Source organism: Sinocyclocheilus anshuiensis, unplaced genomic scaffold (assembly GCF_001515605.1).
Source record: "Sinocyclocheilus anshuiensis isolate Anshui unplaced genomic scaffold, SAMN03320099.WGS_v1.1 scaffold4, whole genome shotgun sequence".
NCBI lineage: Eukaryota > Metazoa > Chordata > Actinopteri > Cypriniformes > Cyprinidae > Sinocyclocheilus > Sinocyclocheilus anshuiensis.
The window spans coordinates 1,863,365-1,863,640 of NW_015554075.1; the positions used below are offsets into that span (position 1 = coordinate 1,863,365).

The 276-nt window shown below is 35.1% G+C and overlaps 1 protein-coding gene across 1 annotated transcript in view; it reads left to right on the forward strand.

Moving 5' to 3' along the window:
* LOC107668962 (protein kinase C iota type) overlaps positions 1 to 276 on the forward strand; it is a 23,823-nt gene that overhangs the window by 6,589 nt on the left and 16,958 nt on the right. The window lies entirely within an intron of this gene.

Consider the following 276-nt stretch of genomic DNA (forward strand, 5'->3'; position numbering starts at 1 on the left):
ATGAATGCATATTAGTCATTTTAACTGAACTTCGGACTGGTGGTGGTGCTTTTTTGGTCATTCAGTGTTTCTGTACAAAAAACAAATCGGGAAAAAACGAACAAAAATACTGATAAGATAATAATGATACGAATTCTACAAATAAGAACAATATAAAACGCTCTAAGTATTAATGAGCTACTGGATTCATGAATATTAATCAGGTTGTGTGCGTTCGCTCGAACTGATTTGCTGAAATCAAAACAGGGACGATAATAGGTGAGCGCCAGCCAATGA